This window comes from Amphiura filiformis, chromosome 5 (genome assembly GCF_039555335.1).
Source record: "Amphiura filiformis chromosome 5, Afil_fr2py, whole genome shotgun sequence".
NCBI lineage: Eukaryota > Metazoa > Echinodermata > Ophiuroidea > Amphilepidida > Amphiuridae > Amphiura > Amphiura filiformis.
The window spans coordinates 80,339,575-80,364,394 of NC_092632.1; the positions used below are offsets into that span (position 1 = coordinate 80,339,575).

General features: G+C 35.6%; 1 protein-coding gene across 1 annotated transcript in view; it reads right to left on the reverse strand.

The window, feature by feature from the left end:
- Positions 1-24,820, reverse strand: part of LOC140153801 (uncharacterized) — a 152,868-nt gene that overhangs the window by 47,565 nt on the left and 80,483 nt on the right. The gene's annotated exons all lie outside the window — the stretch shown is intronic.

Genomic DNA, 24,820 nt, shown 5'->3' on the forward strand with positions numbered 1-24,820 from the left:
CCCACCGCAATAACAATCCCTAGTTTCATTCCCTTCACCCTCATCACCAATTATATTCCAATAGTTTTTGTATTTTTATTGTTTTCTTAGGGTTGCTTCATCTACACACACCTTTTAGTATTCTTATGTTTGTTTCTTGTTGTCAAGTGTCTCTTTGATTTTCAATTGGTCGATACTGCTTTGCTGATATGATTGGTCTCCGTGGCTCCTTAGGATGGTATTTGTGTGCAAGGAGCACTTAAACATTTTTGCCAATGGTCAAATATGGTTAAATTCACTTTAAGGGCAGAGTAATGGGAGAGAACATGGACCTTTTCGAGCATCATTATTTTTGAATTGTATGTCCAAAGTATATAAAACTATACATTTTTGGAAAGGAAATGAGTCAAGGAATCCCATGGTGACGTCAGATTTGTTCAAAAATATCGAGTTTTTGAGAAAATCACAAAAATACACTTTTTTATCCCTATTTTTTTGTGACAATTTAAAAACAAATCCGTTCGGAGTAAAATAATTTTAGTTAGTTTTTCATGGAGAAGAGACATGAACTTAGGGAAGGTTTTTTTATTTTTTGAAATTCGTCTTATTTTTCGAAATATTGCAAAAACATGTGAAAAAAGCAATTTTGTCACTCTATTAAGCTAAAATTGCACATAATGGTGTATATTTTTGTTCAAAACAAATATTTTGAAAAAATGAGAAAACCTTCCCCAGACTTTGATGTGCTCTAAGCGATAGTGCAAAAAGTTTACCTTTTGCTTGCATATTTTTCGAGTTATCTTGTCACAAAAATCGTGCAATATTGTGAAAAATGAACTTTGAGAAATCGACGTTTTAGTAAAAAAATTTCAAAATTATGCACAAAACGTCCGTATATTTTAAAACGGTAAGACTTTCACGCTTGTAAAAGCTGTATCTGGTGCATGGTCTAAATATGCATCTTTTTGCACCAATGAATCTATAATGTCTGGTTTTAGTGCGCCAAAATCCAAAATAATTAAAAAATCCAAGTGGCTTTTTCACCACAAATTTTTGTTTTGTTTACATCACATTTGCTGGCGTTAACAACATACCGAATGCGCCTTGACTGCGTTAGATAAACGCGCAGAGTTGCGCCGCGTCACGCGACGCGAATCGCGCGCGTAATCACAATATTTCGCATTCGCGCATTTCTGACTCATTATTTCCCGCCAATTTACTAAGCTGTCTTGAGCCATGTGACTTTTTAGAGTTGAAAAGAGTGAAATCAATCAAGCAAAAATACGAATAAATATTGGCAAGTTGTATTTTATCAGTTTCGAGTGAAAGAATACATCTTAGTGTTGATAAATATCAAAAAATCTCAAATTCGGTCGTGGACGAATGTGTCTTCCATTACTCTGGCCTTAAGCTTGCAAAAATTGGCACTTTGTGATCTAAAATGATCAAATGTGATGCAATCCAGCAAAATCAGTCGGAACTCGGAAATATTGATTTTGAGATATAGCCAAACGAAGGAAATATTTCTTTTTGTTTCCTTTTTTTTTAACCCTTTTAATTGCTCATCTTTGGAACTGGTTGTTCAATTTCAGTGGGGTTTTCTGCAACATGCAGCTTTGTAAATGTTTTTTACTATAATCCTATAAGAAACTGAAAATTTAATATTTCTGAGTTCTGACTGATTTTGCTTGATCGCATCGCAATTTCTCGCAAATATTAGATTAATTTGGTAAACATCACACACACAGGCATCAATAATGGCTGCATTTATTTCATAATAGGGTCTATTATATATCTGTTATGAACTTTTTCAGTTTCTTAGAAAGTAGTTTGTAACTATCATCAGTAACTACTAACTATAGTAAACAAACTGGTTTCTTGGACATGTACAGTAGTGTTATACCAGATGAGCGTACACTAAAACCTTGGAAGATGTTTGTATGATATAAAGTTATTGTGGCCATGCCAAGTCTAATGAGGTAGATATTTACTGGTCTAATCACGCTAGCACAGATAAATCGCATGAGTTGGTGACTACTTCAGTTGCTTATGGTTTGAATTTTTTGTTCATTTTGTTAATAATTGTTGTACATCTCTTGAACGGATCCTTAAAGAACTTGAGGAAAATTACCCTTGATTAGAGAAAAGCGAGGGCAATAAATCTTCTTTCCCTGGTCTTATTTTCACATACCACTGGCGGCAGGGGGGCTCCCAGCTCCAACCAAACCATGGGAAATAACCCTTTCCCTTCTTCCCTGGGCCTCTGTGCAACTCATACTCCACTTTGCCACTTCGCGAGAAGCTGTGATGAAAAAATTAATTCGCAGCTTCGCGCGAAGGCATTCATGTATACTTCATCAAAATATCGCTGAGTATCGCGAAAAATTGTTGCCTGCTCTGTGCTTTCATATAGAAACTTCGCTGGCCTACCCCCAAAAAGTTGAACCAAATCCAACTCTCCGCAAAGCGAAGAAACCTGCTCCGCGAAGGAAATTCCTTTGCGGAAGTCGTAAAATTTCAGCTCAAATTACTTCGCGGCATGCGAAATCGCGGTCGCGAAGTGGAGTACACATTGGACTTTAGTAGACCTATGTGGTAAAGTTCTAACATAGTTATTCAACATGCAGAGGTCAATTTCTCATTTAGATAGTTATTCTTTCTTTTAATATTCTCTTATTACAATTTTACCTTGGTTAATGTTGAATCTTGATGAATTCTTGAGCATGCAAGGAGTTAATAGACTGCCCAGGGCATTTTTTGTCTGCCTGACCATTGACACTATTGTTATTTCACTCCAGAAAATTGATTTAAATTCTATTCAAATTCAATTCTTTCTACACCTGGAGTCTTGCTATTCAATTCCAATTCAATCCACCTTGCTTTAGAATTAATTCAATTCGATTCCAATTCAATTTTTCAATTTCAAAATCATTTCATTTCAATTCCAATCCAATGCAGTGAAATTAACAGCTAATCAATTTCAATTCAATTCTGAGCATTCATTTCAATTCCAATTCAATTCCAATTCCAATACAGTTGCAGTTTGTGTTAATTGACCAAAGGCACACTGCAAAAACTGTGTAAAGAGATTGAACGCTTTTTGTCCTCAATTTGTAGACACATGTAAAATCTAAACACAAATGTCAAACTTCAAAACATCAAGTGTTTAATATCTAAACACAAGGCATCAAATTACAAAACATGTTTAGCATTTAGACATGTTTACAAATCGAGGACAAGATGGTGTCTAGAATGGTGTTTAATATCTAGACAGTTTTTGCAGTGCATGTTTTAAATTTTACTGCCACTTGAGTCACCAACACAAAGTCAAAATCAAGTACACTACTTGTCACAAAAGCATTTCAACAGAAGATACTTTATTGGTATGTTAACTCACTTTTCACATTCAAACAATGCGAGTGATCCTTGACATCTGGGTCCTATTTTTATGAACTTTGGAACTTCTAGTTCTTAGGTGACTGACTTCCTAATATTTGTACTAACTTCTTGTCCACCCGGGGGGATCACTCACATAAATGGTCTGTACGCATGCGTGACCAAAAAAACAAGGAAAAGGGGGTGTTTTTTTTAGGCAAGGCAAGTTACGCGAGTGACGCATTTAGGGTCTAAAAAACACTGATTTTCAAGAATAAGGGTAGTTTTCTGAAGCTGTTTAGGGTACCTTTTCAGATTTTTGGTAAATTACAAGTCCCTAAAGGGTCCATGTTTTCATTTTTACTAGCCAAAAAACTCATTTGGGGGTACATTTTATATTAAATTACCTAAATTTGCTGGTAGGGTAAAACTCGTTTAGGGGGTGTTTAAAGAAAATTTGGTCACGCATGCGTACACTATCATACTTGAGTGTGCCCCCCCCCCCGGGCTTGTCCACCATGACCATGCACATTATTTTCTAAACTTAAGATGTGTGGTAGGATCAATAATGATACCCTGTCCCCCACTGACCTCAAAGATGTAAAAAAATCAAGGTTTTAATACTATTAGATAGCCCCTACTTGTCTCCTGTTCCTCCTAAGATTTTACACCCAAAATCCTTGTACTTTTTGAAAGTGTGAAAAAAAGCTGTCACAGATATAAGCATTTTCTTTAATGGTTTTCTCACCATTTGTTCAAATGTACAATGTACAATGGGACCCTGTCCCCACACTGACCTCAAAGATGTTAAAAATCAAGGTTTTGATACTATTAGCATGATTAGATAGCCCCTACTTGTCTCCTGCTCCTCCTAAGATTTTACACACAAAATCCTTGTACTTTTGAAAGAGTGTGAAAAAAGCTATCAAAGATATAAGCATTTTCTTTAATGGTTTTCTCACAATTTGTTCAAATGTACAATGACTTTTGAGCACAAAAATTAGGAGCTTGAGAAAAATAGGGGCTTTATGATTTGTGCCAAAAGTTTGAGATCTTAGGCAAGTTGGGGGATCTCATACTCACATTATCGATCATATCAAGCAATATCATATCATATCATGCTAAGAATCAATTTGCATTATATTAGAAGATATTGGTGTCTTTATGAACATAGAACCTATAATTTTTCCACATGACAAGAGAGACAGAATGTTCTTAAAATAAAGATTAAGAAGTCCAAAAAAGTCTCAAAAAGTTTTAACTATACCTGTGTATGAGAAATGATATCATACTTTTAATTTTCTTCAATTTGTATTTATGCTATCATTTTTAAATGAAAGCTTTCCAGAATACTTACAATATGTTTTGTAACACTATTGATGCTAAATTTTTAATGTGTGTCTCTTGTGTGAATAGACCTGGAAGTGTATCAGAATTCAGGTGGAATGATCTGGAATCACAGACATCTGCTTGTGAATTGAAATGCTGAATTAAAATCAAAGCTGAATTTCATTTCAATTCCACTTCATTCTTCATCACACGACATGATTTCAATTCCAATCCAATTCAATTCTTCATTGCTCAAGATGATTTCAATTCCAATCCAATTCAATTCATGCCCAAGCCCACTCATTTCAATTCCAATTCAATTCCAATGCATTGAAATGAAAATCGCCCAAAATTCATTTCAATTCAATTCGATTTCAATGCATTGAATTAACATTAATTGACACTGATATTTTATCCTATTTTATTTTTACTTATTTTCACTTCATAAATTTTCCTCATGTGATTATATGAAAATAATTTAAGCTGTTGTTTTTAGTGCAAAGAAGCAATTTGAAATACCAACAGAAACATATAACAATGATAACCAGAGTCTAGACCAAAGTAAAAGTAAACATAGCTTGGTGCAAAAGTTATATATACTGAGACCTTCATGTCCAGACCAGACATAGTGCCTATAGGGCATATTGTACATTGTATGTTCCACCTGTTGTTAACTAGTCAATTATAACATTTTGGTATAAACACACCAGTAGGAATTCTAGCTGACAGCTTCCAAATTTGCTTTCAAAACTTTTTAAGGATATGTTCGCCTAATGATGGTTTGCTTCAGCTGGAATTTCTGGCACTCAATTATCTATGCAGCATAGGACTTCATTTCCAGTATCTGCTACATAGCTGCTTTCGCCAAACGTTTGACAAACATTTAGCGATCAAAACGTTTGCCAAATGTTTGCGGACGTTTACAAAAATGTTTGAGAAACGTTTGTGCTCGGCAATTGTTTGACAAACGTTCGGCGAAAACGGCTGTGTACAATGCAGAACTGTCAGGTCCCTGAAGGACTCCAGCTGGTTTGTTGTTGTGAGCTATCTCAACAGCAGTTTGATGCTGTGAAGCTTTCCCGGGATTGTATGCATGACTAGGTGGTTTAATTTTCATAGGATTATGATGATTCTCCATGAAAATGCAATCACATATTTGATCCAGATAGTGCCCAGCTTGCCTGTTTACTGTTTTGAAAAAGAAGCCTTGCTATAACTTGAGATCTTTGTGATCTTTTGCTTCCTGGGACCATGGGCGGTATAGTGCATGTTCCTGAGCTAATGTAATGACAATGATTCTGGCAGCACCTAGGGCATCCTCAACATCTCGACTCACAGTGCCATTGTGCAAGATCATCTGAATGATGATCCCTGAATGAGAATACCTTGGAATTGATACCCATGAGCAATCTTGATGAATACAGTGAATATAGCCAGAGTGCAACAAGCATATTATTGCAGAAGATAGTTCACAGTTAACCAACGCTCCAAGCTTGCTGAAGAATAGACCACATCCATAGTTATCACAGCACACAATGGCAAGTAATTGTGATATGGGTAATGAGGTATCTGAAAGTGTCAATAAGTTTGACAGTAAAGAATGGGGTGATACCCTGGAGGAATTCCATGAGCTCAGAAGTCAGCTTTGGGAGACAAAACAGTGTGCTGCAGAGTTTGAAGCTGAACTTGCAGACTTGAAAGAGGCCCAAGTGCAGACTCTGAAGGTAACTAAACATGGTAATGAGGGTCTGTCATACTTTGGTTTGGAACCCAGGTCCCTGGGAGGGTTTTTGGTAATAATGACAGTACGCCCAAAGTAATTGAAAGAGGAACAAATGGATTTTCCCCGTAAAGTACTGAGATATCAATCTACCCCAAAGATAAGTAGTTTAACCACAACACCAGTACAAAATCACAAGCTGAGATGAATGGAATGAAAGTAAAGGACAGAAAAAAACTGACTATGCACAGCTTGTGAATTTGTACTGGTTTGTTCCCTTTTCAACTTATTCACCGAGACTGCTTTGGGCTGACTTCTGAGCTCATGGAATTCCTCCAGGGTATCACCCCATTCTTTACTGTCAAACTTATTGACACTTTCAGATACCTCATTACCCATATCACAATTACTTGCCATTATGTGCCATGATTACTATGCACTGTACTGACTTAAAAATAAAATATGCACGGACTTAAAAATAAAATACCCGAAATTACCCTATGAAAAGATCAGAGGCCTTGCTATAACTTGAGATATTTGTGATCTTTTGCTTCCTGGGACCATGGGCGGTAAATATACATCATAAGCTTTAAAATGGTATATCATTTGACTTCAAACGATATCCAGAAGCGGGGTTATGGTTTGTTGAACTTTGCTCCTTCAACAAAATAGTACCTTTTTTCGGTTCTACGTGTGTCTCTTTTTCCACATTGCTGGTAATAAATACATGAATATCAAACAATCATAATTGGCAGTCATTTCAAATCATCCCCATGTCAAGGAGGTTCAGGAATATCCTATCATTGTTAATTGTTGGTTATACATACCTAGACAAAATACAATGCTCTGAAATCCACCACTTGAACAGGATTTAGCCAAAGCAAACAAAGACCAGAGCTATTTAAAAATTCTATAGGTAGAAGCTTCAATTATCCTCTTCAATAATAGGATTATTGATTGGTTTAAAAGATGTTTGACTAGCGCTATTAAAATCAGATACTTGTCGCACCAACTTGAGGTACCTATGAATACAACCTACATGCACATTGTAACTCAGAATACAATTTAGGATATTTATGCCTCATTCGTCGTGTACGGTGTTACGAGTCGTACTTGACTCAAGGCCAAAATCACCTTTTACCCGAACTCACACGAATGCACAACACAAATACACTGTCTGATTAAGGTAACAAAATCTAAGTCTTGAATTGAAAGCACGTTATTATTGATACAATATATGACAACAAATGCACATACACAATAATCAAATATAATTACTCTTTAACTATTTAGTACTTAGCCAGCATTCTTCTTCTTGGCGATCAAAAAGTTCTTGCAATGTTCTGGACGACTGATGTAATATCCTTATTCACTTGTCCTGCGTAAATCAGCGAAGTCCAGTGATCACTTGCGTTTATAAATATCCTTGCGTATGAAATCCTCACACAAATCTCCTTGCATTAACTCCTTGCGCTGCTATCTCCACCATCAACTCCTTGCGCTGCTTTCTCCACAATTAACTGCTTGCGTTGCTTTCCCCAAAATTGGTGCTATTTCCACCTTTCACACAATATCTTCAGGAAGCAGGGCTGCGATGCAGTTGTCCCCACTTATTTTGACAGTTGCGTTGAATCAAAACACCAGACTTCAGCAAGTCGACAGAAGAATATATATTCCTTTCTTGGAAGAATTACGTTCATTGACGTATTCTAGATCTTCTCCGACAACACTGGCAAATAGTAGTACTTTGACCACATAAAATATTTCTGGCTTGCAATTTCCTTTCTTTGAAGGAATTGGACTGTAAGCATATTAGCTAGCTAGCCCAGATCAACACTATAAACTGTGACAATAATTGTGTTTACATTTTCTTATATATCAGGCCCTGGGAAATCCCAAGTATTAATACACATGATGAGAACTTGGAAATTCCCAAGCCTTAATTATAACATTAACCTTTCTCATTACATCACTTCCTGAGGGGAAATCCCATTACATCACTTCCTGAGGGGAATCCCATATATGATGTCATCTTTACTTTACACTCTCTAGGGGTATTCCCATATAATCCAAAATTAGAAATGATTCAATTTGTTTTTGATCAAGTTGATGCAAGAAAGGGGAATCCCTAAAATGTCTCATAAAATAGATTTTAATTGCAAACAAAGATAATCAAATTAAATTACTCAGGGCACATCACATATGGGTTTGTTCTCTGTACATTTTTTCACCTACAGCAAAAGTATTTGCCAACAAAGCTATGGAACCCTTCATTAAGTTGTTCATTGTCGTTTTGACTGAGTGAGATACATCACATATGAAAAAGAGTCTCTCATTTCTCAGATACCTATTCTTAGTATAATATACTATGTGTCCTTATTGATGTAGTAGGAATTGATGTGCGGAAAAACAACTTTCTGTTCCACAAGGCACCGTCAGCAACAAATACCCTGATGGTTAATCCTATGAGTGCCAGTGATTTAACTGTGATTGAGCTCGCTACTTGATGCATTTTTGGTTGGGTATATAATATGTACACTGGTATGTGTAAGGAGAAAATTGCCCTTGCCATTATATTAGTACCAGCATCTGTATGGCTTTAGTGTCCCGATTTGAGTTTAACTTCATCAAATACTAGTGTTACATTTTTCTTGTATTCTGGTCAATTGTCAAAGCGTGGATTGGTGAGGCAGTTGTAAAAATGGTGAATTTCTGATCAAATTGTACGCTGATTTTGACTTGTATATTGTACAGAGCTATGGAGAACCTAATAATGGCTGGATGCCAGCAAACTTGATGTTTGTCTTTTGCAATTTATGGCTTTCAGTTGTTCTTCATATAGGTTACTCCTTCATGTAATGATATTGCTTAAATGCTTCATTCTCACTTCTGTTGACAAAATCATGTGTGTGGTTTAATGCTTGTTCCCCAGACACACCTGCACATGTATTGATTCACAGTCATGCATTAGTTTCATTTGTTCTTGTCATGATTTGCTATGATAACTTTCTGTTATCCTTTTTGAGATTGTTTTGTTTATCTTGTAACTAATCAGTATAATTTTATTTAGTCATATCTTGTACGGGAATGAACTGTATAATACTGGCATTTTTTGTTTATTTATGTTGCTTCTTGTAGCATTTAAAGTAGTTCTGTACAAGTCTCTAGAGAAGAGTCCATGAACAAATGACTCTTTGTATGTCTGACTGTTTTCCCCCCGAGTTGGTTGGGTGTGAATGGTGTATCCATGCATTACCAGACCATTAATTCTACACCTTCCAATAGTGTCCGGTTTACGCATCTGGTGGCTAACCCAGTGATGGTGAGCCTCGTCTGTTGAATACATTGATGAATATGATAATAATCCTTTGAACATATAATGATTGAATGAAAAAATATTATAAAATATAATAATAGCCATTTGTTGCACTAAGCCCTCATATGTTGAGTTGTGGTACGGGGTGGCATCTCCGTCTTATGCAACAGATGGAATAAACTGCAAGGAAAATCTTATAAATAAAGAAGAAAATAGCATCAGTTATATTTGTTTTCGGAGGGGTGATTTTTTGGATGCTCAAGGTGAATTCAAGGTACTCATTTAACTTCTTTTCAAAGTGCCCTCTACCTCAAGCAATCTTAATCTCATACACTTTGTCAAGTTTTTTCTTGTCAATCAAGTAAACCTTTTCTTTTTGCTTACTCGGTGCTTTGTTAGAAATGATCCTTTCTTTCTGACATGGTATTACGTCCTTGAGACCTGATATTTCATGCTTACATACAATGTACCTGGCAAGTCCAAGAATCATACGTCGGATTAGCAACATCATCCTTCAGACCTCTTTTATCCCAGCACAATATGCATGGTACCACCCCTTCACCATACTGAGAGCATCTAATCCATTGAACATTATTACGATCAACTTCCTCTGAAATAGATGAAGCAAGAGCACAGATTGGTTGGCATAAAACAAGCGTCAATTTTTTGGTAGTTGCCATATGGGTTTGTTCTCTGTTTATTTTACACCTACGACCATCTGAATATGAGGTGGTAGATTACATACTTGACACAGACTCTGAATTAGACTTCTGCCAGCTTATGTTCTCCCTCATCACCCTCATGAACAGCCCTACCTTATTGTTCTTCAGACTTCGCCAACTTTGCCCGGAACTGTTGGATAGTCTCTGTATAGAGCAAGAATGTTGATGGCATTGAGTTCCTTGATTTTCTCTTCCAACTTGTTGGTCTCCTTGCACTAAGTTTCAACTGCTGGAGTGTTGATGTGTATGTGGCATTGTAGATTTTCCAGCTGCGTCTGACTAGTTTGCAGCTCAGAAGCCAAGCTACATTGACTTCATCATGGTTCACAGTTACATGAAGACTCGCAACATTGTGGTGCAGTTTTTCTCTGTTGAGCCTGTAGATGTTCTCCACTTCAACCTTCAGGCACCCCTCATAGCTCATGAAAACTTGGATCTGGTTTCATTCTGGCATATGTATCATAAACATCCACTATACCTGAGCAGTGTATTTTGTGAAGTTGTGCAGTGGGGCAATCAACCCTACAGAAATTAAAAATTAAATCTATAAAATAGTTGGTGTTGTGTCGCTGCAAATGTTGCGGGTTTTCCTTTCTCCTGTTTTTGTGAAAATGATACATCCTTCAGAAACTCGCCTGTCTGCTGTAACATTATTAATTTGTCTAAATTTGGAACTTTAGGGGCTCCAGTACTTTGACTCTTGCCCTTATCACATGTCGTCCCTGATTGTACACATGTTGTCTATCTCTTGGGATATCACTTAGTGACATGAGACCAGCGGGCCCATCAGCTTCTTTATCTGCTAGGGAGATAGTGTCTCACTTGCTTTAAAACTGTGGGCTTGGTGCGAATGAAAACGTCATGTTTTTTAGAGTTTCCATGAGGCTTTTTCAAAAACCCTGAAAAAACACCAGGGACTTTATATTGCACACGAACATATTTTTCACAATCATAATCACCAATATTCCCATTACTACCACATGAGTAACATCTGTATGCATAGAATTATTGACGTTTTACTAAATGTACATTATCAGACCCTCCATAATGTTTACATCTAAGATTCTCAACAGAGACTACATTTGAATCTCTCATAATTTTTCATTAATAGCTACCCGACTACGATAAATAGATTGATGGGTCCCTAGATTGTGCACCTAACCATCATTCTCGCTACCGCTAAACAGGCTCCACTCTATACCAAATTTATTTTTTCTTTGTACGCTTGCATTTTATCTTTATTTAAAAGTTTGTAAGTTAGGCCTCAAATTATTGATATCAAAATCATCACTTAGTTATACAGCCTGTCTCAAAAAAATTGTGCAAGTGAAAAGCACCCTCTATGACAATTAGAAAATACCGTTGTGACATGATGCTAACATCAACGTCAAGGGCGTGGTCTTAGCTCTCAAATGCTGTTTGTTCTGTTCAATTTGCTTGCTTTAATCTCGAGATATGTTTAGTTAACAACGAAAGGGTAAAATCACAATTGTGCCACTTTTACTAGGGAAGATCAAGAGGACTGTACATGTAAATCAATGATAGCATCAAATTTATTAAGAGTTCCTTCGTGAAATCAAAAGAACGCATCAGTTATACAAACCTGGGTAAACAACAACAACAATAAAAATAGTTTTTACTCTTTTTACTGTTTTATCATGATACAGGTATTATATGATTCTCTTTTTCTACTTAATTAGACAATAATAACTGCGCACCATCTATTTTGAGGTCATTGTGTGAAATCGGAGGGTTTTGTTTTGGGCTGAGGTATTTTTCCGAGGGAGCGGAAAATACCGAGGCCCAAAACAAAACCCGACAATTTCACACAATGACCTCAAAATAGATGGTGCAAAGTTATTATTGTCATTCATTACCGTCGTATCTAATATTTCGAACAAATCAAAATGGCATTTTATGTTATTTTATGCCATAAAACGCTGTTAAATATAACCAGTTTTAATCATTGTTGTAACCTACCCTACAAAAAAATCAACCAGGCGAATATAACATTCGCGCCGACAACAAGAGCTACCAATCACAGAAGCGTGACGGCATCGCGTAGGCGTGTGCGTTGCCATAACGCGTAGCTTATACACGCACGCGCGCGCAGAAGTCATTGTTGCGCGTCCGGAGTCATTGTGAGTTATTAATGACCTAGCAATTAGTGCGCGGTCAGGCAATCAATTTCTTTTGATTGGATTACAGGCTTCGCGTATATTAATGAGGTTATGAATACAGATTAAAAGAGAAATAGATATTTCACATTCTGTAAAAGTAAATACTTGTGCATGTCAATGATTTTATCATGGTAAATACTGTTTTCTTTGTCACTAAGGCCATCTTTTTGTTTTGTTTGTTTTTTATTCTATGTACTTGAGACTGGTGGGGGAAAAAGACACATTACAAAGATATAAGCCACGAAAAAACTCCTGTAAAAAGCATGAAAATGCCTGAGATAGAACCAAGCCAAAACAAACCCAGGAGATTTCCCGAAAACTTACATCTCTGGTACAAAAAAGATAATAACCACCAGTACTCAAGACATGTTTGAGACAAACAAATATTGCAAACATATAGTATAGGTTAATGAACGCATATTATTTGTTGGGAGAGAAATTAGACAAAATAATGCATGCGCGCTGATGTTGATGCGTCTTATGCACGAGCCCCAAAGGGGGAGTGCATTATACGCATCAATATCAGCTATCATTGATTTACATGTGCAGCCCTCTTACCTAGTAAAAGTGGCACAATTGTGATTTTACCCTTTTGTTGTTAACTAAACATATCTCGAGATTAAAACAAGCAAATTGAACAGAACAAACGGCATTTGAGAGCTAAGACTGCGCCCTTGACGTTGATGTAAGCATCATGTCACAACAGTATTTTCTAATTGCCATAGAGGGCTCTTTTCACTTGCACAATTTTTTTTGAGACAGGCTGTATATATGTTCTTATATAATACGAGGGGCATTAACTGTTATTTATCTCCACTCAGACATGACTTTGACATTTGAAACCTGATATTAGGCTAATTAACGAAAGTTGATGTTTAAGTTTCCTCTCACATATTTTTGTTGAGTGATGAGGTGGCCTTTCTTTAGTCATTATTTGTACTATATTTCATTATTAAATATGTTGTTAAGGTAGTATGAACGGCTACGGTGTCATGCTCAGATTTGCTTGAAAATGATACAGAATGTGGAGATGGGTGAGAAAAACTCACCTGCCAATTTTTAATTTTTTCCAAAAGAGCGTTTTTGACTTATGTAATGTTTGGTGATTGGAAAACCCCATAGACTTTACACACAGCCTGTTTTTGGCGTGTTGCCAAGTTCTTCAAATCAGCTTAATTTTTGAAAACAAGTAATTTGTTTAAATGTGATTTTCTCTCCTTGATACCCACTGCATAAATCTGGTTTTTAATTTATTTTATTGCAAAAATGCTTCTTAATAAAGGACAGCAATTTTTTCCAAGATATTGAACTTAACAAAGGAGATATAGTATGGTAATGTTAGTACTTTTTTCAATTTGTGTGACTTTTTCTAGAAACACTAAATTACCTAAATTCTAGAATTTTTTTGAGCTAACTATAGGTCCAATTTCAACAAATAAGGTGTCATATGAAAGGTAATCAAATTTAGAAAATTCTCTCGCCAGCTTTTTTTAATTAAGTGTTTCTATTTTAAGTTATAGGTGTTTCTAAATTTCCCAAAAATTAAACACTTTATCCAAACAAGCTGGCGAGAGAATTTAGATATTAAGCTTATACACCATCCCTGAAAGTTTGGAAACCATAGCACACTCCATGTTGGCAAAAAAAATTATAATGTGAAAAAATGTAGGTAATGTAGGTAATTTTCAAAAAATAAAGAAATACATAAGAAATGGTAAAATTTTTATGAAACTCAAACAATAGGTGGAGTGAAGACTTATCTTTAGTTTGTTCTAAGTTTTAAATTAATACACAATTCCAATTTGCTATTGGGGTCGGCCTAGTGCCCTTGCCTGTAATGACAAGAGGCCTTCCTAACTTGAGATCTTTGTGATATTTTGCTTCCTGGGACCTCGGTACTATTCTGGAGCTATTGTAACAACAGTGATTCTGGCTGCATATTTCCAATATGTCCTCAGGACTTGTGATCAAATATCTATATATATATATAAACTCAACCAATAAAGTATCGAAACGATTATAGATGGTCAGATATATCGGGAAATGAAATATATAGCAAAAACTTATTTAATGTATATAAAGCGCAGCTTTCTCCTGCGCATTTTGATACCTCTTTTGTTGCTCTACGATATCATTTGGTCGAGTTATGGGCGCTTGAGTGGCTTTAAGTCGGATTTTGAAAGTTGCACTTAGCTCCTATTCAAGCCAAATGCGTTCGTCGTGTACACACACACCCCCACCCCCACAAAATCAAAACAAAGGTGTGCTCTGTTTACTTACCCATGAACTTTACTTTATTTTACTCCTTCGACTTCCAACTTCAATACTTGCTACCCTTTACTTATCTCTGACTTATCTCATGAACTCTTTCTGCTAACATCTCAATACTTGGTGTGCCCACCATCACACACACTCATTTGAATTTGGCGGACAAAAGCAATGGTCATTTATTGCTTACAGTACAACGCATTTGGCTTGAATATGAGCTTAGTGCTACTTTTCAAATCTGACTTGAAGCCACTCAGGCGCCCATAACTCGACTAAATGATATCGTAGAGCAACAAAAGAGGTATTAAAATGCGCAGGAGAAAGTTGCGCTTTGTATACAGTAAATAAGTTTTTGCAATATATTTCAGTTCCCGATATATCTGGCCATCTATAATCGTTTCGATACTTTATTGGTTGAGTTTATTACACGAATATTTTGTAGCCGATCTAAACATTTTACTTTGTATAATTCTTGCATATATAATTATAAAATAAGGCCTAGGCCTACCTGACAACATTGCATAACAAAAATAAAAGAAAGTTGTTGCCAACTTCTTGGTTTTGTGCCATTTTGACAGGCCATATTTTGGTAACCGAATATCCGATTATAATTCAGTCTTGTAATCAGGAGAGAATGGACTCACATATTTCAATCAGACAAAAATCTATATCCAATAGCGTTACCTTAAAGCTAGCATTATAAGTGTCTCCTTAACTAATAACAAAAGGTGCCCACTGGTATCTTGGAGGCATTGTCTTTTTTAAAGACATTTCTTGTTGTAGAAGTATAGAAGCTTTGAAAGTTTGTCAACATTCTGAAAAATACTTCAAAAGTTAGCAAAATCCCTCTATGTGGTTCATGGCTTAGCTTCAAGGAGTATTGCAGAGGGCCAGCATTTGGGTGTATTTTGCCCGTACTGTGGGTCTTACTTGGGTGGTAATTTCATAAATGTTACCATCGAAAATATTGTAGAAGGACTCCAGGCACATTGGATAATCTACATTGAAAATGTAAAAACATTTGTACAACTTGTCGAAAGCATCAAGAGAATCCCTCCCCATGGAATACTTGTGTTGTCCAAGATCAGAAAGTGCTCTAAAGCATCTTCCCCATTGACCAACACAAGGAGGAAGGGTTGGGCGTAGACTGCTGCCTTTGTCTTGGAGAAATTCTCAACATCTGTTCCAACCTGCAAGTCAATATAAAAAGAAGACTACATACAGTTAGCCATCTTGGAGGATATATGTATCATGTATGATATGATCAAGGAGATCAGGTTACTTTTCGGGACCAATATTCCTTGTTCAGATTCAGTGGGCATGGCTAATATGAAATGTAATTGGCGATAGTGGGTAGATAATGCGTCATGATCACCTAGCATGCTATACTATGCGCGATCAGTTCCCTCATGCGATTATCACATGTTGTTGCTGTGCAGAATCTGAGGTCATAACTGGTCCATTTATTTGACAAATCTTCATGTAAATCTCTCATGATTTATCCGGATATTATCTTCAGTTAAAAAGTCAAAATGATTCTCTTGAATGCGTTTAACATCTAATTGTGCACATGTTAAATTAATTAACAGAACCGGCATGGTGGCTTAGTGGATAGAGCGTCCGCCTCACGGTCGGGAGGTCGAGGGTTCGACCCCGGCCGGGCAATACCAAAGGCTTTAAAAATGGTACTGACTGCATCCTTGCCTGGCATTCGGCATTGAAAGAATGGAGTTGGGAAGATAAACACATGGCTACCAGTGGACTAACCCTCTGCTGTAGGTCAACCCCTGTTTATAGCGTAAACTCTTGTTCTACGAGAAAAGATACGGCGATTTTATTTTTAGGCTCCCCTTTATGTATCAGCAGCCCCCCCGTTACAGGTATTTGTGGATGGGCCCTAACATAGACATCATGGATAGGCAATGTGATATTCTTCATTGATTGTTTTTAAAAGATGAACAATTTGAAACATGAAAATTAAACATGAAAATTTTGAGTATTATTTAGGGTTTGACCTATGTGTGGAGTCCAGAAGCGACCTTCCACTTTTCTGCTTGTAACTAACGAATGGTTCAAGATACATGCAGGTCAAACTTTTTCTGCAGTGAGACGTACCTTGTGATGTGAGAAATACTAAAGCATTAGTGACCAATATTTAATTTGGATTATTTTCACAATATTTAATTTTTTTATTTTTTTGGGAGGAAGGCCACAAAAAATTGACCTGTCAAAGGTGAAGATGGTAGCCTGATTATCTTATTTTTATAGACTGGTTGTACAAGCATGTATCAAAATAGTTAGCACTGGCACATACCATAACATTTTCAAAGCCTCCTTTTATATATTCATTTATGTTAAATGTCTATTTGCAACTTAGCAAATATGATTCTTGTAAGTGTAAAGCTAAGGAACAAATATTATGTTGATGGTCATGTAAAAAAAATATATAAATTTTGAGACATCCTGCTATTCTTAGATAAGATAAATTATGTAATGTGCAACTATGACTAAGGGACACCTAATAATTATTCAAGTAATTGACAAATGTGTGGATTGAAATGTTGCTCTTTGAATTGAAATGTTGCATGTTATGTGTGCCAACTGCCAGTAGTCATCTTTAAAAAGTTTATTATTGTAAAATGTCAGTTGTACCCCTTTGGTAATGTTGTTGTTATTTTATGTAAAACTTTAAAACAAAAACATTTTCAAGGTATGATAAAAGCAGGGAAAATGTAGTACCACTTCCTGCAGCTCTGTTCTATTGTGTCTGTCATATCTCCTAAAACTGTTTGATTGGTGTAACCTAACCTGCCTTAAATATACTGCTGACCCAGAATACTTTTATTTATTTTGAGGAGGAAAAAAAAAAGGTAGTTTAAATTTGATTATTATGGAATAAGCAAAATAAAAATGGAACAAAGTAGTTTGTGAATGTGCATTCTCTTCACATTCACAAACTACTTCTTTTATTAGTATTCCCAGGTGGTGGTCGCCGTGCATTCTCTAAATTCAGTAAATTTTCATCGTCACCCGCGTAATTGAATGGGATTATTTTGAAATTTTAAAACGCTTGAAATATCACAAACAAATAGGCCTATGTTAATAAATAATATAAATACAAGCTAAAACTGTTGGGGTTCGATAATGATTTCACAAGTTGCCGGCTCGATCATGCCATTCGCCACCTGAGTATTCCGTTACAGGGAAGATTTAGTAGTCTTTACTAAAACCAACCTACCTATAGTTATGTTATGCCAATCAAACAATTGTTCTTGCCTATTTGTAATGTAACCATAACCCATGTTAAAAGCCAGTGTCAAATTGTAACATTTTCTTGTCACATTTTATGTTGTTGAAGTCTCAGTAAAAGTATGCAGTGAAATAAAATATTTTTGAAAATGACAGAACATTGTTTTAGATATTTATACTTTCATGGAGTGTGTTAAAAAGGTAATTGTTTTACCAGTACCATTCATTACGAAAATGGGCAAAAATATTTTGGTGAGCTCATAGACGTAAATATACAGACCATTCACCAACAGGCAAAATCCACCACCATCTGATTATTAATCGCTACACTAATTATGTGCCTGTTACTGCATATTTTTTCAAAACAGTCTTGACATCTTTAGTATAAACATACATAGGCACCATAGAGCTGATAATAAACCCCAATACAGCTTGATAGCCACAAACGGCATGTGCACGATTTGCAAACCAAGGGGACTTATTAGAGAATGGTCTGTATTTTTTCATCTAGGAAAGTAGATTCTTTTTGTGTACCATAGATTCTATGGTAGGTAGGTAGGTCAAGGAGTAAAGCCTGCATTTTCTACAGGATGGAGTGCCCATCTCTCTTTTGGTAGAGATACACAAAAGAATCAACTTTCCTGGAGTGAGCCAATATACCTCCACATGAGACTGCGCTCAATAATCAATATCAGAAGACAGAGAATTCAGAACCAGAGAGCTGCAATTCACTATGACCAGCTATCACAAAATGAGAAAGCCTTGCTTTGGTCTTCAAAATTCAATATTTCCTCCACAGTATCTTTTCTATTCAATTTAAGGACTGGGGTATGAACGTTTGAACAGTATTTATTTTGGGACATTAGAGCACATCAGACCTATCGAATTGCATTCTGAATACGAAGCATGTCTTTCTGATACCAAATAATTTTCATTTTTTGAAAATCACAATATAATACAAATTTTATAACAAATTATAAAAATTTGATATTTTTCAAATTTTTGATATAAAACAGTCCTCGAAGTAAATTATATAAATCTAATGATATACTCTTAAAGTGTATGTAGCAGGGAAAAAAAAGCCGACGGTCAATTGAAAATTTTGACCTTTCATATTGAAGATACGGATTTTTTTCCCAAAAAAGACCTAATTTTTTTTGTGTTTTGGGGAAAGGTCAACATTTTCAATTGATCGTCGGCTTTTCATCCCACCTACATACACTTTAAGTATAAATCATCAGATTTATAAAGTTTACTTTAAAGTACTGGTAAATGTCAAAATATCAATTTTTAATGATTTGCCATAAAATGTGTATTAAATTGCAAATTTCAAAAAATCAAAATTATTTGATATCAGAATGACATTCTTCGTATTCAGAATGCAATTCGATATGTCTGATGTGCTCTAATGTCCCAAAATAAATACTGTCCAAACGTTCATACCCCAGCCCTTAATGCCCTGGCGACTTTAGGCTCATTTTGTGGGAGCAGGTGATTGTGATATGCATGAATACCCAAATTGACCCCATTTCACATTCTGCCACAGCAAGGGGTTCTCTCTTAAACATTTTGCAAACAAGCTATGGGTTTGGGGTTGGTTTTTTTTATTAGGAAATCAATTCATCAGTCCTATATGTGACACGATCTGGTCCATGGGGGGCAAAGGAGGCATTTTAGACAATTGAGTTATTGTAATTATTACATTACACATATTATTATCATATGTGACCCTCGGCACAACTGAGCCCGGATGTCGCCAGTGCCACTATTGAGATATGCTCCATCGAACTTAACAATAAACAATAGGAAACAAAGGATTTATTGACTGTTTTATTGATTTTTCACTACTTAAATGTCAAGTACTATAGACATGATATACATCATTTTAAAGCTAATTTCAAGCAGAATATTTTGGTTGAATATCTCAAAAATGATGATTGGCTACTTCAGGGCTCAGTTGTGCCGAGGGGTCACATATGATATAATTTACTGAAAACACCCAAGGTCTAGCATACTTGGTTCTAAAGTTATGAAGTTTTTTGATGTCTATTTTCTTATGTATTTTATTGTTTTTTACTCCATGTTTTTACCTTATCTCAAATTTTCCGCCTTTGGCCCCCATGGACCAGATCGTGTCACATATTATTACATAAATGAACAGACACATGCAAACCAGTTCATTTACCTTTATCTTTTCATCTTTATTTAATATAGGAGAATATCAACAAGCTGCTTACATCATTTTACAAATTAATTACAACTGATTTTGCTACATTAAAAAACAGAATCCACAAGTTTACACAATGGCTTATTTCAGACACTGCAACATTCACAATTTCCATATCTGAATAATAAGGTGATGTCACTTGTATTACCACCATTTGAAATTAGAGCAAAAATTGGCAAATCAATCTGGAGGTTGCACCTTGTACCACCAGGTACAGCCATCCGAGTAGCGATGACTCTATTTGATGAGCTTGTTGCCAAACCATGTTAAGTCCACAACCACATGTTTCTCATTTACTTGTGTGATACAATCACAATTAGTTTGACCAGTTTGACATCAACAAGCCATCATTTACCACAAGAATGCTGCTTAACAATATGCATACTATTGTTCTCATTTGGGAACCAAAGGCCTTACACAGTATTGTTATTGTGCATCCATCCACTGTTTGCTTTGTAATGGTGCGTCCAACTGAAATTACTATACCTATAGCATCGCAACCCATTGCAATATCGCACAGGGAAATCAGAAACATGTGTTTGTGGACTTCACATGGTTTGGAAACAAGCTCTTCATTTCCAGCATTTGATTTAATTTCAAATGAATTCTTTTCTACAGCAATATGATGGTGGAAACATCACATCCCCTTGACTTAGTCATTGTCAATGTGACAGTGCACATAACACATCTACTACAGCTTTCTCAATTTTGAAAATCTAAACACACCTAGTTTTAGAATGCAAATAAGCCATTTCCCATGTTCTTTTATACAATGTACAGTTGGGGTAACTGTATAATAACTGTACAATAGCCCCAATTTACCAGATATATTCCATATCATGGATAACTTACTTACATACATTTTATTACAAGCTTACACGAAAAATGTATGTATAATGCAAACTGAATCATTTACTCTGTAAAATCATATTGGATTAAGTTTCAATCGCTGTTAGAAAGCCTGAACGTAATTTTGATTTGGTGACTATGACCTAAGGCTTAGGCTATTCTGTAAATATTCTCGTGCTTTTGCATGCTGACCTGTGAAATTTTGGTACTTTTGCATGCTGTTGTTGGATGTCCATTGATATATTTAAATATAATTGTCCATTATTTTCAAAATTGGACCACATGCTATAATGGCACAGATTGCGATGCATAGAATTGGGTGTATTGATTACAGTGGGCCCTAGGGGCTTTATTCTGTGCTCATCACAAAGGATACACTCACATCGCGCATATCGACAAAGCCTCTTGACATTTCAACAAAAATTGGTTTGAAAATATAAATTTTGAATTGGAGAACTGACAGAAGTGTTGTTTTTTTTTCCAGTAAATTCTATGGTTATCTATCTCACAAACCTACATGCTATCTTTTAGGCTAAAATGTTCACAAGTCCAAATGCTGAAAAGGGTGCACTAATCGGGAGAAAAAAGGAGTTATCCAAGGGTTTGGTATCGCCAATTTATAATATGTGTCTGCATTCTGAAGGTTTGCTATCTCTAATTGGAAATTGGGGTCGTTATACCATTTTCCACCCCGATGTGGCAGTGAAGTCAGTGTGCGTTTCATTTGGCGTAGCCTCAAATCGATAGAATTCGCTCAAAGAGCTGGTGTACACACGCACCCGCTTAAACGACACCGCAAAGGTGCGTGAGCTGAACAGCTACTTCAACGTGTTGACGTGATTGCCACATCAGGGTGAAAAATGGTGTAGTCTTTAGGTATAAGAGATAGAAGAAAAAAACATCACTAATGGTAACCAATGATTTTCGGGCTGTTTGTCATTTTTTAAATTTTAATATATCAATTGTTCAGTATGAATAACATTTTATAGCATTTTATACCCAAGATGGAAATCAACTATGAAAAAAAAATGAACTAATTTTTCAGATTTTTGGGTCGGTTGGAAAAAGCAATACAAACTCTTATTTTAGGCCTATAGGATTTTAGGACGACAAGTAATATTGAATTTTAAATGAGTGATATTGAACTTACTAAAATACTACAATAAGTAAACATATATCCTAAATATGCAAAGACATATGGAACAACATAAGATAGAATCATTATAATGTACCATTCATTAAATAGAGCTGCAGAAAGGTGAAACCTATTGTGCATTTATTCCGGGAAAGCACAGAAATTGACGTAGCTCTTAATATTCTTAACAAATTTATAGTAAGGGCCAAAAATAATTTCTTTCCAAAATAACTTTGATGACCTTTTCCCACCATTATGGAAAGATATTATTTTTGACCAAAGCTACATCTGTGCCAATTTCTGCACTTTTCCAGAAAAATGCACAATAGTTTAGATATGCTGCACCATCTACAACAGTATTAGTGAAGTGAATTCCACTATATCCTACGACAGCTTACACTTCCAAGAAATCCAACAAGGATGGAATTTTCAGGCATCTTTGGAGACCATCTTACCTTTCTGGACTATGTGCTATAAAATCACACAAATTATCTGTGTTCAAGAATACAGACCATGAGACCATTATACTTATTGTTGATTGCATTTCTATTCCTACATACAAAATACTATGGAAACTTGTCAACACAAAATTACCAATAACACAGTTAAGCCTATTCCTTATACATTATACCTGATAACACAAAATCCTGTTAACAAAAACTAAAACCTGAGGCCATGATAATTTTGTGTTAACGAGGTTCCCCTGTGTCTATAGCTTCAGGAGTTATTTCTCCCCCACTCCTCCCCTCCCCATCAGTTAAATTGACTAGGACAAACTATAGATAACATACTGGATAATCTCATATTATGCAATTATTAACAGCATTCTCTCTTTGCACCAAGTTGAATGAATTAAACCTAAAAAATGCAGTTTACAAAATTAATCCAAAAATATATTCAGCAAAGTTGTTAAAATAACATGTAAAAATTATACCAGCAAGTTCCACATAATTGTAATACCATAAATAATGAATACAGAATGTGGCATTTAAACATCAAGAATTGCGGTTTCCAATTAAAATTATTGCATAGAATTAAGTATTCACAAACACTTATCACTAGGGACATACAAATCATCTAGCAATGCAAGTGCAAATATTTTCCATAACAAAATCATTATATTTGGCTTCTAAATTACTCCACATGTCCTTTTGAAATACCAAGACTCAACACATTTTGACCCCTATTTACTGTACTGGTATCTTAGATAATCGAGTAAATCAATATGCCAGATGTTCAAATACATTGCCAAATTGCATAAAATATATCATTTTTCAAACATTTTCTTTCCTTATTACTATGATGATGATACACACTGGTAAATTGTATTTGAAATGGATTTAGCGACCCCTTGAACACACTCTCCATACAACTTCAATTTACTGATTGTTTTCCTCACCGTAGCATTCTCAATTGAAAAAGAAAATTACTTGTGAAATTGTTTTGAAGGTGTGTTTTTTTTTTCAGCCTGGGATTTTCAAAAACAAATTACCCTAAATGTAACCCTGGACAGTTTCAGTACCGGTATGTGAGGTTTTATTGCAAGACACAAGACTGCTGATTAATTTGTATGAAATATGCAATTACATAGGAGACTTATTTGAATCACCTATTACATCCACATAATACAAAGTAGTACATTGGCTAAATCTAAGCTTCCAATTATTTTGAAGGCAGCAGATAATAATAACCACAGTGAAAGCCTAATATTTTTCTCATTTCTCATTTGAAACTTTAGTTTAGGAGGTATGAACATAAACACAGAGACTGCCTTTTTGAGGAGAGCAATCACTCTCTACTGCTCTCCTTAAATCTGATATAGGAGAGTGATTTTTAGCTCTTAGTTGACCATTCTCTCCATACATTCTCTAAACAGCTCTCCTTGAAGGCTCCAGAAAAGCTATTTAATGCTCTCCTGTCAATTCCAAAAGACAGTCCCTGTAAACATGGTATATAATTATGTGGTTATCCCCTATGGGCCACTCACTGTAATACACAATTTTGCTTCTAGAATCACTGCAGCAATTTTACTCAAAACTTAAAATGTTTGGGTGATGAGCCTGAATGTGAGGTGTTAAAATTGTGCCACCCATCTTTAATCATAATTATCCATAATTACTTGCTAACATCAGTAAGAAAACAATGTTTTGCACCATAAAATTTAGAACAAGGAGTCAAAAGACCACATTTCAGAGGGAAATTGTCCATATTTTTCATGAACTCAATCAATTTTAATGTGAAATATTGAAATCCTGGTCATGACAAATTAGTGGACGCATTAGGTTACAATTTTCGTGACTAACAGGAAGATTTGAATTGTGTATACTTGGTCGCTAACTTCTAAAATTTGAAGGAGTAGGTTTTGAAACTGAAATGGTTAATCATCAGTTATTATAAATTCAATTTTTTACTTAAGTGTTTTCAAGCACATAGCTCTATGACATTTTTCAGAAAGCCTACATCACCGTTTA